Raw genomic sequence first — 13,658 nt, forward strand, 5'->3', positions numbered from 1 at the left:
TGATTATTTCTGCTAATTTTATCATCACATTGCATTAATAAAACTCAGCATATATTACATAATATTCCCTGGGGAAGGTGCTAGTGATTACACCATTGTCCAGTAAACAGGAAAACAGGAATATAACAAAGAAGAATTGGACGCAACCAATTATTTTTGGATCTTTTTTTTTTTCCTTTTTTTTTTCTAATTCATCGGTAAAAGAGAAAAGCAAGAAATTTGGCATTGAAAATGGAGACTTCAGATTTCCTGTTTGTTAGGAGGAACAAAAGCTGTCATCAAAAGATTAGATGAAGGAGTTGACTTTCTCAGCATATACAACTAAAAAGTTTCAGCTAACTTAAAATACTCTATTTTTCAGAAAAAATATGGAAGTTGTTAGTTCATATGTAATACAAATGAAACATAAGCTTCCATTTATGATAAGTAAAAGATAAATTTTTCTTTTCTCCCTTTAATTCTTCTGTAATTCTTTTCCTCTTGAGCCTGTCCAAGCCAATTGTCCACATTCCACAGAATATGACTTTTATATTTCATAAATACAAGAATGGGTTTTTTTTTCCAGAAGAAAAACAAAGGACAAGGAACTCTGATATTATATATGTCAATCTCAAAAATAAAATTTTCCAAACAATGTATTTCTTGCTCTTTTTTGCCTTCCTTCCCTCCAAAAAATAGAAGACTAGAAGAAGCCTTGTCTAGAATGTGTGTTCCTTCTAACTCATGTATATTTTATTAGTCAAAGACTGACAACATGCTTTGTCAAATTAATCTGAGGCATATCCCGCTTCCATCACAGATCTCCTATGGGAAAAAAAAAAAAGCAAGCAGAATCTCTCAAAAGACAGTCATAGTATTTGCTATGTTGGAAAATTCATTTTTTTCCTCTCTGAATCCACAAATCCCAGATTATTTTCCCCAAGGTTACAAAAATGTAAGTCAGAACTCAGCCTGGCATCTCTGCTGTAAAAAAGTCATACAAGTTCTTTCAGTATAATATTGTGCCACTATGCCACCTCCATGCAATGACTAATTAGGTATTTTTTTCAGTCTAGATATTTCTGAACAGATGATGTGTAATTAATCATGTTATCTTCCAGCATTTTAATGTCTTTTTATCAAAGAAAGTTATGACAGGTTGATATACCCACGTGCTTTATACTTACCTGTACTCTTTTCGTTAGTGAAATGTCATTCTCAATTCATGAAGCTTCTGGGCAGAAAAAATTAGCTCAGTCAAAGCTCAAACATAATGGAATAATCAGTAAGAAAAAAGCTAATGGTTATATCCAAAGCCATTTATTTTGTTCCCCTAAGCAGTACTGCAGGCTCAGATGCATTAAGTAAGGTTAAATCAAATAGTCATGATGTCTGTATGTTCAATTATGCATAGCCCAAGCCAGAGACTCCTTCTGATCCAGTCTTCCGCAAAACTATGCCAGTTTACACCTGTCAGAATCTGGCCATGTCTCAACTCAAATCGACCTGGATCTCTTTTTTTTTTTTTTTTTTTTTTCTGTTTTGCACAGCTGCAAAAGACCATAAAAATTACATCTGAATAATTCAGTGATCCAAAGATAATATTTTTTTCTTAAAATAGCTTGAATGTGATTTTTATAGTATATCACAGTTTACACCACTCTTTTGCAAGGTTTTAGTCCTCTCTTACTCTCATGCATATGAAGAAGGGTTTACTTTACATGTTACATCCCTGGACATTGGTCAATGTCTTTGGGTGTTTGACAAGAGTCCCATTGTCACAACTCTCAGAGCAAAAAGGCTCAGCTATGAAAATTTTTATAGGACAGGTATTTTCAAATAAATAATTTTAGGTGGTTATTTACATGGGAAGAGAAAATATGTCAATAAATTCATTGAAACTATTTTATAGGTTTCAAATTTATTAAGCTAGCAGATACAATACATTTTATTGGCTGAAGAATTAATATAACTTGCTACATTAAAGAAATTAGAAAATGTCAAACACCTAATAACAACTATATTACAATAGATGATTTATCTTAAAACCAAATAGATAATCAGGAGTAAGATTAAATGCTTTTTATATTCTTAAAATTTGAAGGGAGAAAATGATGGATAAATGTCTCAATTACCACCTCTCAGTGTGATTTTCAGGTGTCAGCTTTAATCTACCAGTGATAGTGTAATAGCTTGAATTGTAATTTAATTGCTTGCTTAATAAACATTTTACAATCATCACATATTTCAACATAAAGTAATCTTCTAGTTACATATCTTAAAAACCATTTGTTCAAAATAAAGAACTGAAACTTTTCTTTATGTGTTTATTTTTTCTGCTTTATGCTTGTTTCAAAAGTCTTAATTTCATAAAAGCTACTTTGTTACAAAATTTTAAAGGTCTCATCAAAATAAATTAATTTCTTTTTACTTTCATGAAGTACCTGATTAGAAAGCTGAAGAGAAAACATTTTATTACAAATTTCTATTTGTGCATTCACATATAACATTTATCCATTCATTCATCTAACTTTAATTATACATTCACATAAAACTATCCATATCCTATGCTATGTAGCATGCAAACATCACTTGGACAGTTACTTTAGCAAGGATATACCCTCACTTTGTCTCAAGGGTTAATATGCAACATTAAATTTTATTTTCTCTGGTTGTTTCCTCTAAAGAGGACTTGACTATTAATTTCTCCTTACATTTAATATGCATACCTGAGTAAAAAGGATTTTTTGTTTTTTTCCAATTCTACTTCAATAAGCTAACTATAATTCCAAGTGCATATTGTGTATTAATCCAGGAATGGGATGCCTTTTGCTGCTAAAGAAATGAGACCTGGCCCAAAGCAGCTTCAGACTTTCCATTGGAACATCCTTTGTATGGCAAAGGTATTTTATTACCTTGGGAAAATACTATTTTTAAACTCATAATAAGGATTAAAAGTTTGAAAACACCTATCTTTTTTACATTTTGCAATGTGCAGTTTGATATGTACTTTTAAGATAAACTTTCAACAGAATTCATCACTTGCAATAAAAAAACTTATAATTTGTTGCTCTTAATTACTAATGCTACTCAATTTCATTAACATTACTATAAAACTCTCCTACCCAAAATAATTAATGCATAAGCTTGTTGATGAATCTGACATTATGTTTGTCCTCTTGCAATTTATTTTTAGAAGTCTTACTTTACAACTGTCAAATAAAAGATGAGTTTGAAAAATGCTCTGTTCTCACTACACTAATGTGACTTCAAGGCATTAGTTATATATATCCATAGGTTGTTCTGACGGGTTTTTTTCCACAAATTATTGTAAATTTCAATATTTCAGAACTGGAAGAGATTACAAGAAGTGTCATTCCTGACACGTGTTTTCCCAACCTGTCCTCATGGATCCTAAAGAGAAAATTTCCTTAGCAGTCACCTCCTCCTTTGCCTTCCTGCTGCTGATGAGCAGCACACAGCACTGCATAGAATAGGATTACTAAAAGATTGCTGATTCATTCTACCTTTCCTTAGTGTGATGACCCTTGGTATTTTCCTGGAGCCCATAATATCATGCATCTCGAAGCAAGCTGTTGCCAAAAGCATTCAGATAGTCTCCAAGTACTGACAATGTGCAGTTTACATCTCCATTCTGTCCCAGATACCACAATGGTGGAAAACCGTTCTCAGAAGAGCATGAGGAAAAAGAAAAAAGTCTAAGCATTTTGAAACCCATTTTCCTGATAATTTCAAGTTTCTGTTATTTTTTAATAACAACACAATCTTCTAAGTACTCCCACAGTCGTGATTTAAAAAAAAATCTTCCACAGCTACCAACTGCAGCCTGTTGACAGCCAGTTGTCTAGTAGCTTTCCACTGTGCAGATTATTAGTAGATACCTGAGGAAGGAAAACAGAGAACAAGAAGGAATATTTTCTACTGTTTCAGGAATATTTTTCCAAGACCATAATTATTAATAAAACTCTGGGACTTGTAGTCCAGGGAAATATCTTAAATTTGGGGTTAATAATGTTACTTCTATTCCAGGATCAACATAATGACATTTCATTATTGAAAACATGCAGTTAAAAAAAATCAAGTTTGCATAATCTTTGATAATTCTTCTTGGCTTTGCATTATGATATCTTGTGGCATGTCACCAATATCATCCAGTTTCCTTAAACTCTGCAGAAAACTTAAGCTATCAAGAGGATTTGGAGTACAGTCAAGCCTCAGAAGATCATATTTTCTGGTGGAGTCACACCCAATCAGTCTGCAACACTCAATATTTTAACAACCCTATTAGTGCTACCAATTCAAAGGCAATTCTGACTATAGCCTAACTTAAAGACAAAAGCAAAAAAAAAATTTTGGTAACAGAAAAAGAGACATTTATTCAGGATAATTTCATATACTATCATTTTAATGGTCTAATTTTAGATTTAAGCCAATAAATTTTCCACTATTCTCATTAAAATAATAACATATTGACACTTAGATAAAATAACTAGCACTCTTCTTTTCTAGAAAGTTGACTGTTTCAATGAATTGAGTAACAGAAGGGCAAAAGAGATGGAAAGTCCAACATCAAAATAAAAAAGCAATTTTCATGCTTGCTTCCTTCAAAAATGGCCAAGTGTGCTTAATTTTTAATCATAAAAACTTTTCACCTTCTGCTAATTCTTTTCAAAATGCAATACAGTCAGCACATGGCAGTGGATTGGTAGGAGGTGTAGGAGTATGCATGTATGGAACCCATGGTGTACCCCATGTATTGTGCCTGCATCTAGAAGTCATCAAATGGAGAAATTGTGGGATTTTGAGAACAAATAGCATGGCTGTTCTTGATCTTTCCCAGGAGACAGAAGCCTTTGTTCCGCCTCACTGTCCTCCAGCTGGGACTGACAGGAGGAGGCCTGGTCCCTGATGTCTATCCTGTCCCGCTTTCTGAATACATATATGGAAAAGATGTCCATGTGCTAATATCCCTGTTCAGCCTTCCTGATGTGCCCACCATGATACAAACCTGGTATTATACAGAAACATAAGCCCAGGCCATATTTATCTTCAGATTATACACTGTTACACACTGCCTACCAATCTGAACACCTTTAGTGTTGTTCTGGTTTCGGCAGGGGTAGAGTGGTTGTGCTTTTGATTTGTGCTGAACACAGTGTTGACAATGCAGAACTGGTTTTGTTATTTGTGAGCAGGATTTACATAGAGCCAAGGCTTCTGCAGCTTTTCTTACTGCCACACTAATGAGGAAATTTGGGTTGCATGGCAGGTTGGGAGGAAACACAGCCAGGACAGGTAACTGACCAAAGGGATATTCTAGACAATATGACATCATGCTCAGTAAATAAAGTGGGGGTAAGAAGGAGGAGAAGAGTGGGTTTTTGGAGTGACAGCATTTGTCTTCCCAAATGCCCAGCTCTCCTGGAGATGGCTGAATACCTTCCTGCCCATGGGACACAGTGAATTTATTCCTCTTGCTTTGCTTTTATGTACAGATTTTGCTTTCCCAATTAAACTATCTTTATCTCAACCCATGGGCTCTCAAGCTTTAATCTGCTGATTCTCTCCCCAGTCCTGCTGGAGGAGGAATGAATGAATGGTAATTGATTGTTGGCTGGGGTTAAACCATAACAAATGTAAAAATGAAGTGATAGAAAGTGTGATCTTTAGGACCCCCAGAAGCCATAGAGAAAGGGCAGTGTATAGATGTGCCAGTTAATTGATCTCAGTATGTTGTTCAGAAGGATATAGAGATGCTGAGGAAGAAAGCTGAAAGACTGTTAATGCTGCTACAGGAGAGGTAACAAAGGATAAAATTCATATCCCATGCCTTGATAATCAACAAGAGAAGAAATATATTCTATCAGCCCAACCACTCCTAGCTGTTAGAACCTTCCACCATTTCCACCAGCTTCCTTCAAAGCACAAATTACCTTACTTTCCTACAACTCTGCTCGTTCAGTATTTCCAAACTGCTGTGTTTGACCAGACAAACCTTTGTTCACTTTATACTCAAGCTTTGTCTTATCTCCAGAGTCCTGACCCATTTTTAACAAGTGTGTGAATGTTGAAGTTAGATAAAAGAAGGACAGTAGAAAGTTTTGGTAAGCATGCAAACCTTGAAAAATCAGTCCTAGATGCCAAATAATTTGTACCATATCACAAATAAACTGAAGCCAGAAAGTAGACAGATGCTTCCACAGACCCAGTCTTGAATCAGATTTCTCTCCATCTGGCCTGGTTTCCAGGGCAGGCAGCAAATATCTTGTCGCTGTACTCAATCCATTTTGCTCTGTGCCCCATGCCCTCTTATTAACAGAGATGCTTTTTTCCACATAAACACCATCAGGCTGCAGCTAGGCCAATTGCTTGTAGTCAGACCTCACTTTCTTTGGAAAAGCTTTCTGCCTGTGGGGAACACAATATGCAGCAACATTATCAAGTGATTCTGGTTTGATTTAGTTATCCAACAGGGACATTCTGACTGGTAAAAGTTAAAACAGTTTCTTGCCTGTCCCACTGAAACAAGTACTCAAGTGAGTTAAAAAATTCTAATAAACAAAAATAATAATAAATGTTTAATAATAAATACAAAGGAAAAATAATTGGTTTTGTGTAATGACTTTGGATGATTGAGTCATGTCTTATATGCAGAGCCTGAAAAAGTGTCATTGCAGAAGACCATAGAAGGATCCCTTGCTGTGAACATCTTGCAGGTTTCCTGGAGCCAGGCTGTTGTCAGCAAAGTGATAATGCTAAGAAAGAACACAGAAACACTGAGGAAACCTGAAGAGGAAACTATAACAATCCAGAAATAAAAAAAAGTGGGGACAAGTCAGAATTGTACGAACATCCAAAATAAAAGTTCTGTTTCTTGTTTTCCAGAGTAATTAGGCTGATCATTTTCAGATTTTTTTAATTTAGAAGTTGCACAGAAACATTCCTATATGCACAACTCAGAATTAGGAAAACATTATAAATCCTCTAAATATAACAACAAAAATAAAAGTGATTTTTTACTTTTATTTAATAATACACTATGATTTATGGACACAAGTAACCTATGATAAGAGAGCCCGATAGTCTCTCAGTCTATCTCAAAGAACTGCAACTTTATAGAAAGAAGAAATTGCCTTTTAACTGAAGACAAAACACTGTGGGAATAATTTTACAGTAAGAATAATTTTCTTAGTAAGGGAAAGAATGACATGTTGTATTCACTGTCACTCACGCTTTATCCAAAACACTGACAAAAAAAACCATATTCCATGATTTAGGAGTCTGCCAGTTCATAAGTTGCCACGATGTTAAGTTTTTGTGGTTTTACACTGGTGTTGTTAAACAAGTAGTTATGTCATAAGTGATAATCCAGGAAACCCAGACTGTTTCTGTTTGCTTGTTTATTTTTTATAAGTTAGACTCAATATAATCCTGTCTTTGTGTCATCAACTCTACATCAGACAATCATAGATCATAATGCAGTATTCAGCGCCAGAGTTTGCCCTGAGGATTAACGCCTTCAGTATCCTGGGACAAAACAATGAATGCGACTTCTCTTTACATTTTACTTTTTGTCTGAGGGAGGGTGACTGCAGTCACTTCTGTTTAAAATTCTAAACCAGGCCTTTAAAGTCAAGATAGAAGGAGAAACATGTTACATCATTTAACCAAATACCACATATTTCCCCCCCAACAAAAAGTGTTTGTCTTTATCTACTGAACTCTTACCTCTGATAGCAGCTGTTGTCTTGGCATTGTGCCTGTAATAAGGAAAAAGAGAGGGAAAAAATAGAAAGTAAAAAAGAGAAGAAAGTAAAAGGGGGGGGGGGAGGGGGGAAGAAAAGAAAAAGAAAGGGGAAAAAAGAGAGAAAAAAAAGAAAAGGAAAAAGAAAAGGAAAAAGAAAAAGAAAAAGAAAAAGAAAAAGAAAAAGAAAAAGAAAAAGAAAAAGAAAAAGAAAAAGAAAAAGAAAAAGAAAAAGAAAAAGAAAAAAAGAGAAAAAGAAAAAGAATATTTGTGAATGTTTTAGACATGCAGTTTATGCATTGGTGAATGGTTCTTTATACATTATATTTATGGGATATTTGGTTTGTTTTGTGATTTTGTTTCAACTTTTAAGGAGTGCCGTTAATGTGATTAATTAACGAGAATTTATTGGCTAAAAAATCTGCACAGCCAAACATATGTGATTTTTAAAATGTATTTTTTCAGGTGAAACTATAAAATAGGGTCCTAATTAAGCCCTGCTGTTTCCTGAGATTTTGTGTGCACTACGCTGGGAAGTTACATGGAACTTTACTTGATCATGGAAGAAAAATCTGGAGAGTAAATTCAAGCATTCTATTCAGTTTTTAAATATAGTCTTCACTTGAGGGCTACAGTGAATTTATGCCCATGTTAAACATTAAAGCTCTGTTATGGGGCCAAATAAGGGGAAAACTCAAATCAGCTCAAACATCACGAGGGCAAAACTTCAGCACCACTGCAGCAGACACCACTAGCACTTCTGCATTTGCTCTGAAATGTTGTGATTGATCACAAAGTTTGTTATCATGACATTCTATTACATTCATTCTCTTCCCATTACTTTGCTAAATAGGGAAGTTATTTTCTATAATGTAAAACAATTTGCAATAAGCATGGTGTATTATAAAAGGGATTTGAAGCTTTGGAATTTGCTTTGTAGGGGACTGAAACTATACTATACTCCACTGAGATCTTAACACACTTCAGAGCGAATTTCTTTATAAAAATTCGAGGTGATGTTTATCATAATCAGTGATTTGCACACATTTCTAACAGAATCTGGGTTTGTGTCTCCTGTGAGGTATCTGCATAGTTAAGACTCAGATGTGCAAGTACAAACATGGGTACTTGAACCCTGTTGAAAAGCACTGCAAATTTAACGAAGTGCCATAAATTACCATGGAATCCACAGAAAATGATAAACAGAGATTCTAGAATTGAACAAAACCTTTTTTTTTTTTTTTTCAGTAATTCAGGAAAAAACTATTATACTCCCTGTCAGTAAAGGGTTCAACTTAAATTCATGTGTGTACTTGTAACAAAAATAAGCTCACCAACAAAATTTTTAAATAGATGTTTTAATGCAAATAGTAAAACATTCTTGTGGACATTTTCAGCTGTAAATCCTGTCTCAGTAATTTTTTACTGAAATACAGAAAAGGAGTCTGGAGGAAAATAAATTGTGTACATGTAAATGTCCTTTTATATAAGTTCTTCTGCAGCTGAATCCCTGACTCTTAAATGGTTTGGGTTAGAAAAAATGACCATGGTATGTGTTATTTTCACATCGTTTCCTTTCTCATTCCCCTTGCTCTATACATATCATCTTTTGAGAAATTTTAATTATTTCCATTTTTTTCATGCATTTATTTCCATTTTATCTATTCTACATGGAACTTCTAGATGCAGATTATGTCCAGGATGCAGATTCTGGCTTAGAAATTAGCAGTCATAGAACTTCATATAGAAATTCATCCCCTTCATTTTAATTTTCTTTTTGTAATACCTTTATACCTGACCTGATATAATCTAGGCAAGTGCTGTTCCTCTAAAATGGGCCTCAAAACAAGGTTTCCTTAAGGTACCTCCCATTGTTCATAGCCCTCTTTAGGCACCAAGGTAAACTCCAAAAATCCCACCCCTTGACTTTTCAAGTGTGTCATGCAAAATGCTTCCATCTTCTCTCAGCTTGGAGAATGGGGCTGGTAGAAGAGCACATCACTGAACAATGGTGCTGTGACAGCCAGACACCCCTCTCCACAACAGCGTGCCATGACAAAAATCTTCGCTGACCCCCGTCAGCACAGTCAAACTTGCCTCGTCATGGTAGCCACGTCAATGAAAGATATATTCCAATGAATAAAACATTAGGATGTACCTAGTCCATCCAGCTGCACTGGAGAAGCACACATAAACTGCTTTTGCTGGAAGTGATATTTGTAGCACATGAAAAGACATTGAAGAAATTATTTTTCAGTGGGTTTCTGAAATCTCTTCAGCTATTTACATCAGTAAGTCTTTTAATAGAAAACTTTTATAATGCGGTTGAAAGACATTTTGCACACCAAATGCCCTATAGAAACAAAAATCCAACTTTTAAAATATTTTTCCAGTTGTCTTGTCTACAAAAAGCCTTCAATGACTGTGAAGGATGGTTTTTGCTGAGGTTTTCCCCCCTTTTCAGCAGGTTTTAGGCCTTGGGGTATTGGTATCCAAGTAGTTAAAACTACATCAGCACTAATAGCTATGAGCTCATCTTGTATAAGCACATTTTTAGTTAAACACCGCAATCTTGGAAAAAAATGTTAGTGTGCTTAAGCAGCCTGGCTCAGAATAGCTCACAATATGACGCATACCACAGGAAATAAAGTGGTATGAGGCACCTACAAAATATTTTTCAAACAAGTCATTGAAGCTGTAAGCCCCATGCCTCAGCTTTAGGAAGTCACTTATTAAGAATCAACACCAGCCGTGCCAAGCTAAGCTCTTGCTCTTGGTGATTTTCCAATTGAATATTCAGGGCCCTGTCTCGGTCTTGTTTTCAGGGAAGTACATGCCTGGAATGTTAGCAAGCTATTTGCTGGAAAAAATGCCCACAACAGGCCCAATGTTGATCACATTAATGCATTTGAGTGGGTATAGAGTGCAAATGATTGAAAGTGCTTCCAGATCTTGGTTGCCGGGGACAAAGCAGGCTCTGTTCTCTGATCTGATGGTCATTTTTTTCAGCGGAGGATGTGGTGCAGGAAGAGGGAGCAGTGCCAATCTCTGTCTAATGGCTCCAAACAGGGCCTGGGCCTGGCTCTTTGGATGCTGATGAGTGGGAAATGAAACACAGATGGGTCAGATGGGTAAGGAGAGGGGGGATTACAGGTCAGGCCAAAGAGTTGGAATAAATTAAGTGCTTATGAGGTACAGAATGGCACATTGTTAGAGCAAACGGACAAGGAAAAAAACATTTCGGCATTGTTCGGCACAGTGTGCAGAAAAAAACATCCCGTCTTCCCAGACTCCCTTCGCATATGACATCCTCATTGGGATTACCGCCTGCTTGATATATGAGTTGCTTTCTTTAACATGTGTACTGCAAGGCTGTCGTGCTCTGCAGTACCTAAGAGGAGGTGATTTTCCAGTGAACACTTCAGATGCCATATATTGGGAGGAATACTTTGGCTCATGCTCCTGATAGTAAGATATCCAGCTTCCCACCTACCTTGAGATTTCCAGCAAAAGGGTAGGAATTCACATCTAGGGAAATTAGGAGACAGAAGGGGTATTTAATGCATTCTCAAAATGCTGAGTCCATGTTTGTGCTTATTGCTTTAAAATCTTTGCATCTGTATGAAAGAAAATTATTCGGGTTAAAGGAGCATTTCTAAAGGATTCTAGTTAAGAAATAAAACTGATGGATTTTCCTGGAAACATGCAACAGCAATTTTACCTCTTATCTAAAAGAAACTCCCTTACCACACTGATATAAAAAGTGTTTTTATTAAATAATATGGACAGAGGTTCACTGCACTTATTTTTGGCATCTCTATTCCATACGTAATAACCAAAACTGCATTGCCAAGCTCCCAAACTGTATTGACTTGCACAGATGTAGGGTTACAGATTTTAAAACCATCACATTAATAAAACTTGAAAGAGAAAACCATGCCCATGACTTTAAACTAAGTTTTCACAAGCTATTTTTCTTCAGTCCTCAAGTCCAGGTTCCTTCTTGACCTATGAGTATTTATCCCTCTTGGAAAGATGATTAAGTAGGACAGAGGACAGATAAAATAAATTCTGGTTCTTCCACACAGCATGGCTAGAAATCAGGTGAGAGTCATCCCGTTGTATTACACGTGTATCAAAATTGAGATCAAAGCTATAAAATGTCCGTGCTAGTAACAGAATGGCAAAAAGAAATCCTGAAAAACATGCAGGGAACTTCTTAAATCCTTTTAGGCACAGAAAACCAGTTCTTTCTTGAGCAGCACAAATGGCTGGATTATACATCTTCCCCTCTTCCATCAGTTTTCACACCATGGTCCACCTGAGGTGTCGCCCATTGGTAACATACCAGAATTTCCCAGTATCTCTTTTCTTTTCCTCCCTTTCTCCTTCCCAGGTGACAACACACATCTCTGTTCTACATGTGCTGATGAGCGAGACAGAAGACGTGTGGAGAGGCCTGCTGGCATGCCAGAGCAGATACTGTGGAGTTCATAGCTTTTTCATGGGTGGAAGCACTGAGTGGAGGAAAAGATATTATACTATCTGGAACGTTTGACCCTTAATCATCCACTGATCATTAGAAAACTTGAGTGAACATTGTATTTTTAAGGCAATACTTTATTGAATTTTGTTGAGGCTGATTGCAAGAGGCATTGTGAGTGGAGCATCAGGAGATCTAAAGAAACAGATATATACTGATGGTCAGGATTTTGCAGGAAATAATGCCCAAAAGAATTAGGGAAACAGAAATAGAAATAGAAATAGAAATAGAAATAGAAATAGAAATAGAAATAGAAATAGAAATAGAAATAGAAATAGAAATAGAAATAGAAATAGAAATAGAAATAGAAATAGAAATAGAAATAGAAATAGAAATAGAAATAGAAATAGAAATAGAAATAATGGGAGAAGAAAAAGAAGAAACACAAAAAAAATCATGAAAGTAAAAATAGAAATGCAGTTATAAGAAATGGTCTTCATATAGCAAAAAAAAAGCAACAATCTTCTGGAGGATGAGAAAAAGAAGGCAGGGCATGGCAACATTCAGATGAGAAGCTTTCCTGAAAGGTAGCCTGCTAGAGGAACAAGGTAGATAACTTTAAAAAATTGCTTTCTGAAATTCCCTGCTCCTTCCTAATCAAGAGAGGGGGCTTAGATTTGGTAGGGAGAACAGAGTAGGCATCAGACACATATGAAAGACTGGTATTTACACAGTCAGAAGGGAATCAGGAGAGCTCAGGCTGGAACGCAGCATGCCTTGTGCTCCTGCACAGTACCACACTGTTTGAGCTCTGCAGTGTTTCTCACAGCCAATGGGAACAATTTCTTTTCCTTTTAGTTACTGTTCTGAGCAAGTGGCAAGACTTATAGCAAGACAACATGCAAACTCATGGATGTCTCCGTCTTTCAAATTTCTATTCAATCTAGATAGCTATTTTCTAAATAACTGCAATTGGCCTTTTCTTCTTCCAAACTCTCTAATTTAAAGCAGTATTTTCAGTGGTTTCAGTGCTAGTTCACACTGAAAGGAGATTCAATTTTGGAAAAAATTGAATGAAGGATGAAGGGACTACATCATATTTGCAAAGCATAATAATGTGAGAGAGAGTTAATTCAAAGCATGAGCCACTGCAAATGCACTTTGCTATATCCGATCACTTCTCAGAATACTTAATATAAGCCCCTATTAGTAAGACACTTATACAACTTGCTTGCCTGACCCTGACCATCTGACATCACCTAGTACAGGGTGAAAGGCTTTGCTGAACAACCCTAGTTGTGGTTATGCCCTGTCCATGCACATGGACACATCCTTGGGCTTGGACCATCTTTTAAGGTAGAACAGGTAGAAGTGTCCATCTAATTTGTCTTGCAGAAAGCACACCCAGTAATGTAAGTGTGGACTGTAAGC

General features: G+C 35.9%; 1 long non-coding RNA gene across 1 annotated transcript; it reads right to left on the bottom strand.

Moving 5' to 3' along the window:
* Positions 1 to 6,131: 6,131 nt before the first annotated feature.
* LOC131589604 (uncharacterized) lies at positions 6,132 to 11,347 on the bottom strand. The gene is made up of 3 exons (XR_009279799.1): positions 11,238 to 11,347; positions 7,729 to 7,760; positions 6,132 to 6,408 (listed from the first exon to the last, which is right to left on the bottom strand). It is a non-coding gene; the product is annotated as an uncharacterized LOC131589604 (long non-coding RNA).
* Positions 11,348 to 13,658: the final 2,311 nt, after the last annotated feature.

Source organism: Poecile atricapillus, chromosome 1, assembly GCF_030490865.1.
Source record: "Poecile atricapillus isolate bPoeAtr1 chromosome 1, bPoeAtr1.hap1, whole genome shotgun sequence".
NCBI classification, from domain to species: domain Eukaryota; kingdom Metazoa; phylum Chordata; class Aves; order Passeriformes; family Paridae; genus Poecile; species Poecile atricapillus.